This window comes from Zingiber officinale, chromosome 3B (assembly GCF_018446385.1).
Source record: "Zingiber officinale cultivar Zhangliang chromosome 3B, Zo_v1.1, whole genome shotgun sequence".
NCBI lineage: Eukaryota > Viridiplantae > Streptophyta > Magnoliopsida > Zingiberales > Zingiberaceae > Zingiber > Zingiber officinale.
The window spans coordinates 30000540-30018552 of NC_055991.1; positions in this window are offsets into that span (position 1 = coordinate 30000540).

Sequence of the window (18013 nt, forward strand, 5' to 3'; positions counted from 1 at the left end):
ACATGGAAAAAGGGTTATACCTTTGAAGCGAAGCCCTTCGCGTTCCCGCTCGTCCAAACGGTGCCGGATCTCAAGAGTATCAAAATAGATACTCCTCTAGAAGTATCCACACGAACTAATTATGTGGAGAAAGACCTAAATGAAGGTGTGCTAGCACCTTGATAGGTCACGGCAAGAGAGGAGAATAGGGAGAGGGAGAGCTTAAGAGGAAGAAGATGGAGTGAATGAATCTTGAATGAAAATTCATTTTCATTCATTCTCTTGTGTGGCCGGCCACATGAGTAACTCTCACTCATTTAATGTGGCCGACCACATTAATGGGAAAGGAGGCTTGTAACCTCCATGAGGTGGCACACCATGATGATGTGGAGCATCATCATTGGTTCACATCTTGCCATCTCACTAATGATGTGGTAATTAGTCAAGTCAAACTTGACTCTTCCTCTTCCTCTCAAGTCAAGTCAAACTTGACGAAATCTCTTCCATGGTTGATCTAATCTAACAATTTGATTCAAGCCAACTTAATATAATGAATCTAATTCATTAAATTAAGTTGATTTAATGAGTCATAATCTAAATTAGACTCATTGAATACATGAATCAACTTGAGTCCAACTCAATTAGCCCAATTTGGATTACTCTTAATCCAATTTGATTCATCAAATGAATCTAATCCTCTTGGTTCATCATATGAACCTAATCTCCATCTAATTGTCCTTAGTGTGTGACCCTATAGGTTCTTGTAACGTTGGCAATACCCCTAAACCCATTTAGGAGCATAAGTAATGAGCGGTATCTAGCAACACATCATTACTACCCAAGTTACAAGAATGTTGAGATCCAACATCATCTTGTGACTACTAATTGTGACTCCTCACAATATATGACAAGTGTCCTTCTATCCTAGACATCTAGATTGATCAATGTGAGGCATAGACCGTGTCATCCTCTGATCAATCTAAATCCTGAACTCCAAGTAGACTCACTAAATCAAATGAGCTCAATATCTCATATTGACTCATTTGGGCATGGCCATGCACTTCGTGGTCTCACTCTATCAAGAATACCGATGTCGCTCCCGTCATATAGGAGGGATAGATCCCATCTACATCACTCACATCCCTCTGCATAATTCGTTACATACCCAGTAATCGCCTTTTTAGTCCACCCAGTTACGGGTGACGTTTGACGAAACCAAAGTACATAACTCCTTATGTAGGGAACTATGGTGACTTCAGGTCTAAGGACTAGTAGTCATACTAATAGCCACATGAGAAAGTATATGCCACTCATATAACGATCCATGATACTTTCTCATGGTGGGTCATTCAGTATACATTCTCTAATGCATACCCATGTGTCAACTTGATATCTCTATATCCATGACTTGTGAGATCAAGTTATCGAGTTGACCTACATGCTAGTCTTATTACATTAACATTGTCCCTGAATGTTAATACTCAACTAGGAATGATTAAGAGTAGTGTTCCCTATATCATCTCACTATCGATTCAACCAATCGATTGATATAGGTAAGAATCTTCTACTCAAGGACGTTATTATACTTAGTTTATTTGGCACCAATACAAGTAAGTATGATAACCAAAAACCAAATGCCTTTATTTATATAGAATATGATACAACAAGTCCAAAAATACAATCATCAAATGATTGGCTCTAGGGCTCTAGCTAACAATTTTCTTGCGTAGTGAAATTTGTATCAATACGAGTTATTTTGGCCTTTGTGGCACATTATGACTTGGAATTACATCAAATGGATATAAAAATTGCTTTCCTTAACGGTGAGCTTGACAAGGAAATCTATTTGGTTCAGCCAGAAGGTTTCATTGCTGAAGGCCAAAAGGAGAAAGTATGTAGACTTAAAAAGTCTATATATGGGTTAAAACAGCATCAAGACAATGGAACATAAGATTTATCGAAGTCATTTTATTTTATGGTTTCGAGATGATCAATGAGGATCATTGCTTTTTCTTGAAAATAAAAAAAAGGAATGTATGTCATTTTATTATTATCTGTTGATGATATGCTAATAGTTGGAAATGACATTGGGAATGTGAATGAAGTCAAGAAGTGACTGTTATCACAATTTGATACAACGGATATGAGAGAAGCTGAGTACATCTTAGGGGTGAATATCATTAGAGATCGTCCTAAAAGAATTTTGGGTCAGTCACAAGAGTCTTATATAAATAAGATGTTACATCATTTCAGCATGTCTAATTGCAATGTAGAGCATACACCTATTGTGAAAGGTACTGTCTTGAGCAAGAGTATGTGTCCCAAAACTCCAGTGGAAATAGTTGAGATGAATAAAAAATCATATGCCAGTGCTATTGGTAGTTTGATGTTAACTATGTTGTGCACACGTCTGATATCAACTATGTTGTAGGCTTAGTTAGTCGCTTCCAGTCAAACCCAGGATCGAGACATTAGAAGGCGGTAAAAAAGATATTCAGATATCTGAAGGTGATAATAGATTATTGTCTCTAGTAGATATGAGTCTGAAAGGTTATTCAAATGCAGATTAAGCTAGGTACCTAGATGATAAAAAATCCACATCAGGCTATGCATATTCTTGCTGAATGGTGGTGCAATCTCATGGAACAGCAAGAAAAAGCTTGTGTAGCTTTGTCGACGATGGAAGCTGAATATGTGGCATGTTCAGCAGTTGTGCAAGAAACAGTCTAGTTAAGAAGATTTCTAAAGCATCTGAAAATTACTGAGGATAGTGGAAGTTCAGTAACTATCTATTGTGATCGTCAAGCTGCAATAGTTTTTTCCAAGGATCTCAAATATCACAGCAAAGATAAGCATATAGAAATTAAATATAATTTTGTGAGGGATATTATAGTTAAAAGAAAAGTAATTTTTAAGTATGTCCCTATACGTGCTATGCTTGCAGATCATTTTACTAAGTCAATGACTGGAGAGTCATTTAAAGAACATGTAAATTTTGTGGGACTTTGTAAAATGTAATAATATTGAAATAACAATCAAACTTTGTGATTTAACTGTGTGATTTATCATAATTTATTTAGTGTATATATTATTTTTGTTACATTCATATAAGATCTCGGTGAGCATGTGATAGGTAGAGATTGGTCCACTCACATGGACAATCATCTTTGTTTGTTGAGTAGAAATAGAGATAAGACCATTACTTATGGAACAACTTATGTAGTTATGAACAGAGACAGATCCATAAGTTAAGGTTACCCTGATAATTGTGTCAAGTTAAGATTATTTATGTGTTAATAATGATTGAAGTAAATGAACCCACCATTTTTCTGAACCTATTGAAAGTCAAATTGGAATTCAGGGTTAGACATTAGATATGTCTAGATCAAAATCTGTATGATATTAAATTTGAGGAAAACATGCTCTTTTTAGTAAAGAGAATAACATCATAGCATGTGATTCATGCCACATGTACGATTGCGATAATAAAGGTAGTAGGAGAATGAATCACTGTTTCTCTACAATGTGAGACTTTTGAGATTATAAGTTAATCTTAGTTTTTACCCTTAGTGATTATTTAGCTATTTTCTTGTAGTTTTAATTAGTATATGCTACTTTAGCCTGTATCATATGACTATGGATGATTCGGTCTATGGAGCATAAATAGGAAAATGACTGATTGGAATAAATAGATACTAGCTAAAAAGGAAGATTAAATAGATTTACATCTTTTGATGTTATTCAATAGTGGACCAATTTCTGTTATATATAGAAATGATAGTGAATATTTGAATATGGAACATGCTCTTGACATAATAGTCATTATAAGGGATTAGAGATGTTCATATTAATGTAAATGAAGATTATTTAATCTGGGTAAATACATGGATATTTCCAAGATAATGGCATGAGCCACAGGAAGATTGGATGAATCCTAGATAAAGACTATATGCCACCAGGAGAGAGAGGCTATGTGTCATGAAGAATATGTCTCTAATTTATTTGGAAGAGCGGCTAAGTAAAATGTAACAACTTTATTGTCATTTATCGCTCAGAAAGCGGCTATGTAAGTGTAACAATCTTCTTAGCAACTATCGCTCAATGTGTTTACTGTCGCACGAACTATTTTCTCTAAGTATGGATTGGATGTTTTAATATGGTCTTTGTGACTAAACTCTCAAATAGTCTATGTGACTTATTTAGTGTTTGTGACTAACTGGTCTTAGTGACTAACCTGGATGAACCGGTCTTAGTGACTTACCTTGGATGAGTGGGAGATGTAGGAAATGGGAATGTGGGGAAACCCCATGTTGCCCACTTCTTAGGGGAAAATTTGCCCTTATACCCCTGGGTTATTTCCCATTATAAGGGGTGCATCCAAGAATCATTCTTGGAATTGCGGAGAGCTTTCCGATTGTGTGATCATTCTTCCGACAGCAAGTCCTGACATCGCCGATTGTAGATCTGCGAGAGATCACTATAAGTGTTTAATTGTTTTGTGCAATTAATATATAATTCCTACAGTCCAAAACTAAAAGGCATGCCAAGACTTCTAAGGATCCAACAGCTTACACTATTTAACTATAGAATGACTTCTCTTTCTCATCTCATATGTGCGAACACGAAGGGCATAACATCTCTATTAGATCGGGTGGACAGGCTAGAAAGGGTGAATAACCTACAATTAAAAATTAGACCTGTTGCTACTTGCTTAGTAAGGACACACTTAATTAATTAAAAATAAATAAATAAAACATAAAGTAAGAGAGAGAGTTTTACTTGGTTACAAAATAGATGGTTATTAATTCAAAATAATTGAAAGTACTACTTCTTATTCGACAAAGGTCGGAGGAGGAGATGCCCTTACAGCAGTTGAAAGCTCAGAAAGAAATATACAAGTTAAGAACAGGTGTATGTTTTACAACAAGCTCTACTGCTGGTCATATAGCAGTTGAAAGCTCAAAAAGAAATATAGAAGTTAAGACCATGTGTATGTTTTACAACAAGCTCTAGGGTGTTATTTATAGCCTACTATTCAAAAGTTATTATTGTTGACGTGGCATTTCGAAGGCACCTCGAACACTTAGAGGCACCTCGAACACTTGGAGGTGCCTCCAATCAGATAAAACTTTATTCTCATCGTAATGCCTTTACTAATCTAGTTGATTGGAGGCTTCTCGATTCATCAAAGGCTCCTCGAATGGTAGCTTGGAGGCACCTCAGTTCTACTGACGTGGACTTCACAACTTATCTACTTGGCAACAGCTCTTTGGTATCAAAGGTGCCTAAGTTCATCAGAAATGCCTCCAGAGTTTGGCTTTCGAGGTGCCTCAAGAAAAACTGAGATGCGTTGAGCATTAGGGCACCTCCAATCAATAAAGGCTCCTGTGATTGACCATCCACTTCTTCCACGACTGGGTGATAATCCAACCATCTAGAATTGAGTTTCGTCGAATCCAACTCTGATCTTCTTCTCGAGTAGACTTTCTCAGCTTTTCGTCCGTCGGATGCACCGTGCGTGTTCTTCTCACTCCACCGGTGTACTCTTCCAAAGCACTTCGTCCCACGAATATACCGAGCCCGTCGACTCCCTTCTCGTACCATCCTTCTCCTTCGCTACATCTTCCGCTCGACTTCTTGTGCTCCTAAGTCTCTACACACTCAAACACAAGACATCAAATATTTAAGGCCTAATTTAACTCATTTGATCTCATTAAAATTAACCCAAGATACTCTTTTGATGTATATCAACACGAGTCGAGGTTGGGGAAATCAAACAATAAGTGAATTATTTAAAACAACTTAAAACATGAAACATTGTAATTAAGTCCTCCCCCTAAACTTAATACCCAGAATTCTCCCTTTTTGAACCCATAAAAAAAATATATCAAAAATTAAATTAAAAAATAGAGAAAAAAATCTGAAAATATTTCTAGGGGATGTACACAGCATGCAAGTCTTTTCAAGCAGTTTTTTTCAAATATACTCGTTTCTCAGAATTAAACACCAGATTTAACAAAAAAAAATTGAAAATTATTTTAACTTTCATAAAATACCGAATTTTTTTTGGTCAAGTTAAGCATTTTGAAGCTGACCGTAGAAAAAATTTCCATGATAAAACTGATTTTCCATAGTGAGAAGATATTTTTCATTTCATGAATAGTTGTTTTAAATTAAATACTTAAAAATAGATTTTTAACATAAACAAATCTTGCTAAATTTTCTTAACATGAAAAATATAATGGTTATCCAAAAAACTTTTCCAGAAATTAATATCCAAAAATTATTAATTTAAAAATTCTATTTTTGTTTAAAAAGTTTATAAAAAATTATTCAATCGTCAAAAAAATCTCAAATTTTTTCTACTAATAGCTAGTATATTTGTTTATCCCATAAAAGTTTAAACTAAAAAAAATAAAAAGTTTATGAGAAAATAATTTATCCAGTAATATTAATTATTCAAATATGCTGATTTCTAGCATGCAAATAAAGATAAATTAATATGTTAGAATATATTTTGGAACCCAAAATAAATTTCTACCTACTGACTTTATCAAGATTTTTTAAGAAATACTATTTTTAAAATTTTTTATAGTTTAGCCCCTTTGATTTTTAATATATAAATTTAAGCTAAAAATTTTAATATTACTTGCAGGAGTATTAAAAAAAAAGTTGAATTTATGGAAAACTTTTCTAACTCTAGTTGTTGAGTTTCAACTAATTCTTTTAATTTTACATTTTTTTATTTTAACCTTTTCAAATTCTTCTAGTAAACATACATATTCATTTTTTTTATCAATATGTTTACTTCTCAGTATATATAGTGATCTACTTAGCATTTTAATAGCTTCATACATTTTATCAGAATGTAAGAGTCGTACCTCACTTATCATGTCAGACTCGTAGGTAGATGCTCTCCCTTCATCAATACTCTCCTCGGAAGTACTTTTGTAGTCTTCTTCTTGGTGGCTAGCTATTAATGCTAGTCCGGCGTGTTCTTCCTATTAGACTGCTGGCGACCGGCTAGAAGGGGGGTTGAATAGCCCCTGCACAAAAATAAACAAAATGAACCTTTCTCGGACTTAAAGGAACACTTGCATTAAATAATAAGGAATCTGAAAAAAGCAAAGGCTCAGAGGATTTATTTGATTACAACCAAGAAGGTTGTTAATCCAAGGAAGTGAACGCGCACTAAAGATCTCCTTCAGGCGGAGAAGTATCTTTACAGCAATGAAGCACTGAAAATGAGAAGCTAAATGGAAACTAAAGCGTGCACAAGTATTGTTTTCAAGAATGCTTGTTGATCCAAAGCTTCTGGACCAAGGTTGTATATATAACCTTGGTCGGGGCGCCTGGAAGGGTTCCAGGCACTTGGAGTTGGATAGAATTCTATCCCCGACACGTCGTTCAAAGTCCAGGTCGATCATGATAAAATTTAGGTTCCCGACGCCCAGACTCCGGGCGCCCAGACCCACAAAGTCAACCTAGTTGACTTTTTCAGTTTGGGCTCTCTACTCTGGTTTTGCTCACCTCGGTCCGGGGTTTCCGCTCCGGCTCCATTTGTTTAGGTGATTTCGGCCATCTGGAATAGGGTTCACCCGAACTCAACTTCCGACATTCTCAAGCAACCTTCCGCTTCGACTTCTCGTCCCACGGAATCATCGCGTGCTTCCTTCTCGTCCGCCAGCGTACTCTTCCATAGCTCTTTATCCCTTGGACGCACTGAGCCCGTTGGCTCTCTCCCGTGCCGACCTTCTCACTAGCTGCGTCTTTTGCTCCTTGAGCAATCTTTCGCTCTGGCTTCTCATCCCTCGGAAACACCGCATACTCCCTTCTCATCCGCCGCTGTACTCTTCCGTAACACCTCGTCCCTCAGACGCACCGAGCCCGTCGGCTCTCTCCCGTGCCGTTCTTCTCGCTAGTTGCGTCTTTTGCCTGACTTCCTATACTCCTAAGCTCATACACACTTAGACACAGGGTTAAACACAACAGGACCTAACCTAACTTGGTTGATCACATCAAAACTACCTTGGGGTTCCAACAATCTCCCCTTTTTGATGTGATCAACCCAAGTTAAGATAGGGTAAACAAATATAATTTAAAAGCAATAATTTAACAATAAAGTGCAAATTTTTTTTTTCAAATTTTAAATTTGGATGAATTACCTCCCTCTAGACTTAATATTCCCTTCTCCCCCTTTGATCACATAAAAAATGGGGTATCACAATAAGTCTAAGGGTAAAAAATTTGGTAAAGCGAAGTATATTCATATGAAAAACTTGGAAAGATAGAAACCACTTTTGTAAAAAAAATAGTTTTGACAACTTTAAGTTTTTTAAAAAAAATTCTAATAGACTTTTGACAAACATTTAAGTCATTCATAATTCAATGTTTAAAAGTTAGTCAACTAAATATTATTTTTATCACGCCCTGGGGGAGTCCCTGTCAGAAGAAATTTTGGCAACATCTCCCCTGTACGGGTGTCAATCTGAAACTTTCTACAATGCCCTCAGGGCCAGGCCAACATGACCAGAACAATAACAATAAAAATAAGCAAACACCCACGCAGTTTAATAGTAAAACTAAACTAATGTAATGATAAGAAGAATTATCTCAAAAATCCTACTCAACTACACCCATAAAGCTCAAAACTTATATCCTACTCAACTACACCCATAAAACTCAAATTACGAAACAAATAAATCAACTCACCTCTTCTACCGTCCAGGCAGGCATGTAGCAGAACATATCCAAATAAAACTCCATCGACAAATAAAAACCATACAATATCCATAGAGCAAAACTAGAACAAGTCTAAAACCTAGTCTAGATAACATAATAAGAAAATCAAAAGACCAAACAAACATCCTCACAATCTGGAAGGGGGGGACTAGCGATTGGAACTCCTCCGGACAGCCTCAACCTGAAAATAGTAATATCAACGGAGTGAGCCAACTCCTCAACGAGTAACTACTGGCATGCATAGTAAGAAAAATAACTAATAGCAATAATTATGTGTATAGTCTATTGATATAAGAATGATAAATGCAATCTGAATTAAATAGGAGAAAACTATATTAACCAGGACCTTGGTATAAGGATAACAAGGTCATCAGACCGAGAAGTATCAAAATCCTGTATGCATATCAAACATATGCATCCACCAAATATGCAGTAAATAAGTGCAGCAAACACAAGCAATAAATGCATCAATGCGTATGTTGCCAATGACATATCTTGGTCACCCCTACTTCCAGTCAGTCATCTCACACACGATGGTGAGACCGAGTGGGTAGGGCTGTGACAACTGTGCACTCTGTCATCATTGCTCCTGATAAGTGACCGAGTGGACGGAATGCTGTCGGAGTACACCTATCCTCCTACCCCAAATCATAAGTGGGGAGCTCAATGCTCTCATCTCCCTGAGCCAGTTCAGAGGGATTCCTGACGTGCTACCACGCTGGGTCACGCTACCCATGAGTGGACCAGCGGAGCACTAACAGAGCACTTGCTGCAATACACCCTACCGGAATAAAAACCACTAACCCATGAGTGGTTGTGTGTGCAGATCCATGTAACTGGCGATGAGCTCAATAATAATGGAGCTACCAATCGCTCAACATGCAATCATGCAGATGATGCATTACACTAAACATGGAAATATCCTGAACTTATCCTTATATATAAATTATGTACCCTAGCATCAATGGGTCAAATTTGAAGATATAAGGTACACAGGTCAGGTATGATAAAACCCTAGTCCAATATATCAAAAGGAATGGTATGTCATTACCTCTATGATCAAAAGTAATCTGAAGGGTATAAACATGAATGCTAAACAGGTAACAATCAAAGCATGCTCATGTAATAGATAATGACATATCGATGCAGATATAAACATAACTATTACTCTTTGTTAAAATCTACTATGCATATCAAATGACCATATCAAAAGATAAGTCAAGGTACCCGCCTGCAATAAGAGGATCATATCCGAAATAGATCCCTCGTCAAGATACCGTCTCGAATCAAAGTCCTGTAATAACATATATACAGATTTAGCTAATTACATATAAATAAATTAGCTAAATCAAATCCTCAACTAGCATTATCAACCTAAACTTAATTAAATTCTAGTACAATTTATCCTTATCCTTTTCTAGCTTCAAATCTGTGTACGCTACCACAATACTTCTACTTCTTACCTCAACATCAAGCCTCTTTTGTTGATCCACAATAGGTAGTTACTGCCGGAATAGGGGCAGCTATTGGAAACCCTCCTCACTGCCTTGATCATAAGAAAAATTGAGACTCAACCAAGATATGTACACACCATTACAATTTAACATCAATCTACCTTCCCCTTACCTCCAAGATCTCAACTAGGGCATGGGTGAGATTGGCTGCCAGCGCTAGGGTAGAGGGGAAGCAGAGGATCGTCAGCGGTGGTGCTCAAGTGTAGGTGAGAAGGAGACGTCGGCTGGAGACTAGGGCATAGGTAAGAAAGAGGAGAGGAGGGCAGAGCCTATGGCACGGCTTGACGCCTGGTCTCTCGGCGAGCTCCTGTTGACCGCGACCAGGGGAGGGAGAGGTCAAGTGACGCTTGGTGGCTGGCACAGAGGAGGCGGCCGGTGGTGTGCGACAAGGCGGGGTGGCGTCGTCGGGCAGAGACGAGAGGAAGGCGGACGACGCTAGGGTAGAGGGAAGGGGGCTCTACTCGATGATCGGAGGAAGGGGCTGGCCCGGCGGTGGCTCGAGCGTCGCCAGCGCTTGGGCAAAGACGGAAGAGAAGAGAGGAAGGAAATGGCGCTGGCACGATGGGGCAGAGAGGGGTTCGGGCAGTGCGAGAAGAAGCGAGACCCTTGGTCGAGGCTTAAATCGCAAGAAGGCAGTTGAAACCGTCGCGTGCGGCGTCGGTTAGGAAAAGGGAGGAGACGACAAAGGGTTGGTGTCAGGCTTAGGGCACGACAGAAGCGAAGGAAAATAGAGAATAATAAAAGAAAAAAGAAAAGAGAAAATATAAAAATCAAACATTTCCTTGCTTAAATGGGGTAGCCTAAACAGGCTTTCCCGGGGCCCAATATTTATCCCCGTTAACTCATCATACGAGCTCCGAAAAATTTCCAGAAAATTTTCAAAAAATCCAAAAAATTCCCTTATGGTGATTCACCCATTTTCGATATTTTACATTCTCCCCCACTAATAAAAATTTGGTTCTCAAATTTCATTATTACCATCAGCAAGTACTAACAATAGATAGAAAGTATAAATGCTAAACGGAAAATAACCCACATACCTCAAGTGAAAATGTGGGGATATCAAGCTTGGATCGTATCCTTGAGCTCCAAGGTAGCCTCCTCGTCGGAATGATGCTGCCATCTGACTTTAACCAGTCGGATTGTCTTGCTCAGCAACTGACGCTCTTTCCGGTCCAGAATCCATACTGGAACTTCCTCATAAGTGACGTCAGGCTGAATGGGAACTAAGATATCTGTCATCACATGTGTCTGGTCGGGTATGTATCTCCTCAGCATATATACATGGAATACGTCGTGGACGCCTGCTAGGGACGGTGGTAGTGCCAACCGGTAAGCTACCGCTCCAATCCTCTCCAATATATGGAAAGGTCCAATGTATCACGGAGCTAGCTTACCTCGGAGGCCAAATCTCTTCACCCCTTTCGTGGATGAAACTCTAAGGAATACATGGTCACCAGTAGAGAACTCCAGGGGTCTGTGTCTCTGATTAGCATAACTCTTCTGGCGGTGCTGCGCTTCGGACATCCTTCGTCTGTGTAACGACCCGACCCATTTGGCGGCCCATTTGACGGTCCATTTGGTGACCCTCGTGTCGTCGACCATCGACTGTGCCGTTACTCACTAGGACTTTCCACCCCTGGCCAGTGGATTTTTGCCTCCCCTAGGATTCGAACTCTAGACCTCCAGGCTTAAGTACTAGAGTTTATGAATCCTGGTAACCAAGTGAGCCGCTCACTTGGCTACCAGGATTCATAAACTCTAGTACTTTGCCTGGAGGTCTAGAGTTCGAATCCTGGGGAAGGCAAAAATCCACTGGCCAGGGGTGGGAAGACCTAGTGAGTAACGACACAGCCAAAGGGTCGTCCGTCGATGACATTAGAGGTCGCCAAATGGGCCGACGACATAAGGGCCGCCAGTTGGATCGCCGCAAGGGCCGCTCAAGAGGCCAAAGGGCCGGGTCGTTATAGTCTGATAGTACGGACCAACTCTGCCTCCTGTTGAGCTCTATGAGGCCCTAACAGCTGGGCCTCCCCAACCTCATCCCAGAGGGTGGGTGTCCGACAAGGTATACCATACAACGCTTCAAACGGTGCCATCTGGATAGCTGAATGAATGTTGTTGTTGTAGGCGAACTCTACCAATGGCAAATGTGTTAGGATAGATGATCGCGGCTAGAGAGGGGGGTGTGAATAGCCGCCCCAAATCCTTTCGTTTCTTCCTACGATTAGGGTTAGCGCAGCGGAAATAACTAAATAGAAACGCAAAAAGGAAAGATCAAACCTCAAACTCGAACTCGACGATGTAACGAGGTTCGGAGATGAAACTCCTACTCCTCGGCGTGTCCGTAAGGTGGACGAAGCCTATCAATCCGTCGGTGGATGAGTCCCCGGAAAACCGGCTAATAAGAACTCCTTCTGGGTGGAGAAACCTCACCACAAACTCTTGCAACAGCAAGATCAGAGTACAAGTACAAGAAGCACAGCAAGATACAAATATAAAGATGAATGTAACAACTCTTGCTTGCCTTCTCGTCGTCGACTGAAATTTGTAGATAAAGCACCAACTTCACATAATCACAACAGCAGCTGAAACCAGTCGAAGAAGTCGAGGAAGCTCACGCGAAGCTTCGGAACTTGCAGCAGCAAGAAGAAGCAGGAACCAAAAGAAGCAGAAGCTTCGGTGAAGCAGAAACACTGTAGAAAGCCCTCGATCTCCTTTTATAACCTGCGCAAAGAAGACAGCGAAGAAGACGGAGATAGCCGTTGACACTCACAACGGCTATACCTGGACCGATCAGGCTCCACCCTGATCGGTCCAGAGCCTATCTGATCGGTCATGGGGACCGATCAGGCTCTATGCTGATCGGTCCCCAGACCGATCAGAACGCTTACAGAGAGTCTCTGTGCGTACCCTGATCGGTCCCGGGGACCGATCAGGCCCTAGGCTGATCGGTCCCCAGACCGATCAGCTGTTCCTTCCCGAGCCTGTTGCCTCTTCTGATCGCCCTTCTGATCGGTCTCCAGACCGATCAGATAACACACAGAAGCTCACTATGTGGTTACTGATCGGTCACCAGACCGATCCAGATACCCAGTGTATCACTGGATCAGTCCACTGATCGATGCAGAGCTTGGTTTTTGCCCAAACCAAGTCCCAAGTCTTCCAAACCAACATCCGGTCAACCTTGACCTGTTAGTACATCATGCTTAGCATCCGGTCACTCCCTTGACCTGCTAAGACTCCCAACCAAGTGTCCGGTCAATCCCTTTGACCCACTTGGACTTTCTCAACACCAGATGTCCGATCATCCTTGATCCATCTGGATTTTTCCTTGCCCGGTTTCACTCACCAGGACTTTCACCTAGCTTCACTCACTAGGGTTTTCACCTGGCTTCACTCACTAGGGTTTTCACCTGGCTTCACTCACCAGGATTTCCAATCTGCCCGGCTTCACTCACCAGGACTTTCCAACTACCTGGCTTCACTCACCAGGACTTTCACCTAGCTTCACTCACTAGGGTTTTCACAACTGCCTGGCTTCACTCACCAGGACTTTCCCACTGCCTGGCTTCACTCACCAGGACTTTCCCACTACCTGGCTTCACTCACCAGGACTTATCCGTCTGCCTGGCTTCACTTACCAGGACTTTCCACATCCGGTCCAGAGAACGAGCTACCGAGCCCTCTCTGACCACAGTTCGGAGAACGAGCTACCGAGCCCTCTCCGACTTCCACTTGCCAAGTTCTCATACTTGGACTTCTCCGTGCCAAGTCTCCATACTTGGACTTTCTCCCGTGCCAAGCCCCCTGCTTGGACTTTTCCCGTACCAAACTCCCTGCTTGGACTTTTCCGAGTCAAGTCAACTCACCTCGGGTCAACCAGGTCAACCTTGACCAAGGGTTGCACCCACAACCTCCCAAGTTTATGTTCTTGTCAAACATCAAGATACAACTTGAGTCAGGTCAACTCAAGTCAGGTCGACCTTGACCTAAGGTTACACCAACAATCTCCCATCAAAATACAACTCTTCTGTTCTTGTCAAACATCAAAATACAACTCGAGTCAGGTCAACTCGAGTCGGGTCAACCAGGTCAACCTTGACCTAAGGTTGCACCAACAATCTCCCCCTTTTTGATGTTTGACAATACCTTTAAGTTAGGCTAATCCAATAGCCTCAACTTTCCTCATGCCATTAGGTAATGAAACATAAGTTACAACCTTACATTCTCCTTCTAAGAAGGCAACCTCCTTCTTAGATAATGAAGGTCTAACTTAAACCCTTCATTCTCCCCCTATTGGCACACATCAACAAACTCTCCCCCTGAAGAGTAAGTTATCGTTGTTCACAACTTCACTCGTCGTGATCAACAAACTCTCCCACTAACTCCAATGTTCTTCCTTGAACATTCTCTAGACATCCTCCATTCTCCTTTTTGACACACATCAAAAGGAGTGAATCAAGGTCAAGAGTTTCTTCCTAATGAAAGTCTCATACCTTTCATTGAAACCCTTAATTTCCCCCTTGACACTAGAGTCAACAATTAACTTAGTGATAATCCCATATCACCTAAGTCTTTTAGGAGTAAAAACTCCCCCTAAAAATCAACTCCCCCTTGACTAATAGGTAAAACTCCCCCTAAAGGTCAACTCCCCCTTGACCATTGCACCAACAATGTCTTGGAGAGTTTCAACCCTTTAGAAATCCAAAATACCAACTTCTCGAGCTAAAATTTCAGACAACCAGTCGAATTTCAGCAAGTTGGCACGCCCTGATCGGTCACCGGACCGATCAGGATCCCTCTGGATCGGTCCAGTGACCGATCCACACAGACCTGCACCGATCAGGGAACCTCCTGATCGGTCCACGACCTCTGATTTCTGATTTCTGAATTTTTCTTCTCCCGAAGTTCAGAAACCTCTAGAAAATCACAGAAAATTTCAAAAATTGTAAAATTTTGAGGATACATTCCTCATAACATATACTATCAAGGAAAAATAGTTTTCTATGAAAATAACTTCCATTTTTCAATCTTGATACAAAGTTCAAAAGTCTTTGAAATAGCTCAAAGTTAACTTATCTTTGTATCAACTTGTTCAATGATGAATGCTATTACTAGAAAAGCTTCATCAAGGTTTTTCAAATCAATTTTGAAATGATTTTAAACCCTTTAATTTAGGACCACAATCTTAGGGCTAAATGTACATGACTTGTACACAAGCTTTCCCTATGATCCCCCATTTCGAATTAGGTTCATCTAAGTACAAGAACTATGCACCTTGATCCTAACTCATCATCCTAATATCTCACACACATCTAAATTGTATCAAACACATTCAAGTCAATTTTGATGTGAGATATGGGTTTAGGTCGTCTTAGGCTAAGTTCTCATGCATTTTCTAAACAACAATTTGATCTCCATATCAAATTGTGTTGTTTATCCTTAAATCAAATTAATTGATCATAAATGCAAAAGATGATGACATGGCATATAATGATTTCATAAGTAAAAACATGTGCCAATGTCATGATGTCATGGCATAAAGTATAAAACTTAAATAAAGCATGACATATAAATAACCTAAGCATTATCATGACATTTCAAATGATCATAGATTAAATATGATGTCATGACATGGCATATGACAAACAATACATGGCAAATAGCATATAAAGGTATAGAAATACCTAATTCTAGCCTTAATTGCCATTTTTGATAGTTTTGATCATTTTGCCATAGGTTCTATATCCCTAAGTGTAATAGACCTAAAATCATATACCAAAGATTTTTAGATCACCATGTGCCAACTAGATTGACTCTAGAAAATTCCTCAAATGTGGTTGGCACATTCTAATCACTTTAGGAATAATTTTTCATTTCATTTTCAAGGCTTGATTACACCTTGAAAATTCCTAAAGTGCCACCTTTTGCCATGATTAGGTTAACTACCTAGTCAAGTAAGGTTGGCACACCCTAACTCATCTAGCGTGATGGAATCACGCTCCTAGGAACCCAATACCTATTGGAGCTCATTGGGTTCACTAAGTATTCACTAGGGATGACTTCCCTAGCAACCCTTCTAATGACCCTCCTAGGCTTTGAAGCCTTGGTCATTTGGGACTCATCAAGATCAACTCTAGGGGTGACTCCCCTTGTGACCTTGGTGATGGTCTTCCTAGCCCTAGATTTTGTTCCATAATCGAATGGAACATTGTGATAAGTGGGCTTGACCACTTGGGACTTAGGTTTGTGACCCAAACCTTTCTTGTCCTTGGACTTGGGTTTTTGACCCCTAAACCCTAGAGTCAAATCCTCAAGAGTCTTTTCTAGAGAGTCAAGTCTTGACCTCAAGACTTGATTTTCTTTCTCTAATACCTCAAGCTTTAATTTATCATTTTTCTTTGAGGTATTCCTAGGCATATGTCTAGATGATTTGGGATTTCTACCTAGATTTTCCTTAGCCTTAGATGGGTTAATTCTAGGGTTGACATTTCTAGTATTATCCTTATCTAGGCTCACATGTTTGGCACCTAAGCATGTGTATCGGTTTCTATGGTTATCATGCTTATCATTATTGACCATTGCAACAAAACTACTAGCATGTGTTCTATTTGAATTGCAAAAATGAGCCTTAGAGATTACCTTAGGGTTTGCCTTAGCTCCCCCTATCGATGTGCTCGTCTTCTTGTCCTTGTGAGGTTGCCTCCCCCTTGGACATTGGCTCCTATAGTGTCCCTTTCGCTTGCATTGGAAGCACACCACGTGCTCCTTGCCCTTGCGTGTTGGGACTCCGGCTTCCTTGACCTTTGGCGCCGGTGGAGTCTTTCTAATCCTCTTTGGACACTTACTCTTGTAGTGCCCAAATTCCCTACACTCAAAGCACATTATGTGTAATTTGCTAGAAATTAAAATGCTTGAGTTACCTAGGTTTGAGGATGGATGAAAGCTCTCTTCTTCATCCCTTCTGGAGGTAGACGCTTCTTCTTCTTCTTGCTCCGAACTTGAAGAAGAACTCTCCTCCTCTTCATCCTTAGATGTTGAGTAGCCCTCAACTTCTAAATCCTTACCTCCATGAAGTGAGCTACTTGACTCACTTGACTCCTCTTCATGACTTGAATTGGAGCTTCCCTCATGGAACTTGGCCAAGTTGTTCCACAACTCTTTGGCATTGTTATATCCACCTACCTTACACAAAATATCATTAGGTAATGAAAATTCAAGAATTTTCGTTACCTCATCGTTGATTGTGGATTGGTGGATTTGCTCCTTCGTCCACTTTTTATTCTCTAGGGTTTCTCCGTCTTTATCCACCGGATGAGTAAACCCTACCTGCACACAACTCCAATGAACTAGGTTAGTCATAAGAAAGTACTTCATTCTTACCTTCCAAAATGCGAAGTCGTCATGATCGTAGAAAGGTGGAATTGTGATGTCTTCTCCGAGTTGATCCATTCTCTAGCTTGTGCTCCCTCGGGTGTTAATCCGGCGAAGAGCGACCTCGCTCTGATACCACTTGTTAGGATAGATGATCGCGGCTAGAGAGGGAGGGTGTGAATAGCCGCCCCAAATCCTTTCGTTTCTTCCTACGATTAGGGTTAGCGCAGCGGAAATAACTAAATAGAAACACAAAAAGGAAAGATCAAACCTCAAACTCAAACTCGACGATGTAACGAGGTTCGGAGATGAAACTCCTACTCCTCGGCGTGTCCGTAAGGTGGACGAAGCCTATCAATCCGTCGGTGGATGAGTCCCCAGAAAACCGGCTAATAAGAACT